Source organism: Protopterus annectens, chromosome 1.part1 (genome assembly GCF_019279795.1).
Source record: "Protopterus annectens isolate FY-2018-M chromosome 1.part1, PAN1.0, whole genome shotgun sequence".
NCBI classification, from domain to species: Eukaryota; Metazoa; Chordata; order Ceratodontiformes; family Protopteridae; genus Protopterus; species Protopterus annectens.
The window spans coordinates 1,659,434,176-1,659,434,543 of record NC_056726.1 but is presented as its reverse complement, the minus strand read 5'-3'; positions in this window follow the sequence as shown (position 1 = coordinate 1,659,434,543).

Sequence of the window (368 nt, the reverse complement as noted above, 5' to 3'; positions counted from 1 at the left end):
GGTTTGAGGCTATTGGTCTAAATGTTCCTCGTATTGTGGTGGGAGGGCATGTGTCTAGGTGTTCCCTGTGAGGGCATGAGAGGATATTTATCTAGGTGTACCCTGCATGGAGGTGGGAGGGTATTTGTCCAGGTGGTCCCTGTCAAGAGGTATGATGGTGTTTGTCTACATGTTCCCTGTGAAGATGTAGGAGGGTATGTTTCTAAGTAATCCCTGTGAAGAGGTAAGAGGGTATTTGCTTAAGTGATCCCTATAAGGAGGTTGGAAGGTTGCCTAGGTGTTCCCTATAAGCAGGTGTGAGGGCATATGTGTAGATGTTCACTATAAGGAAGTGGAAGGGTATTTGTTTAGGTGCATCCTGTGAAAAG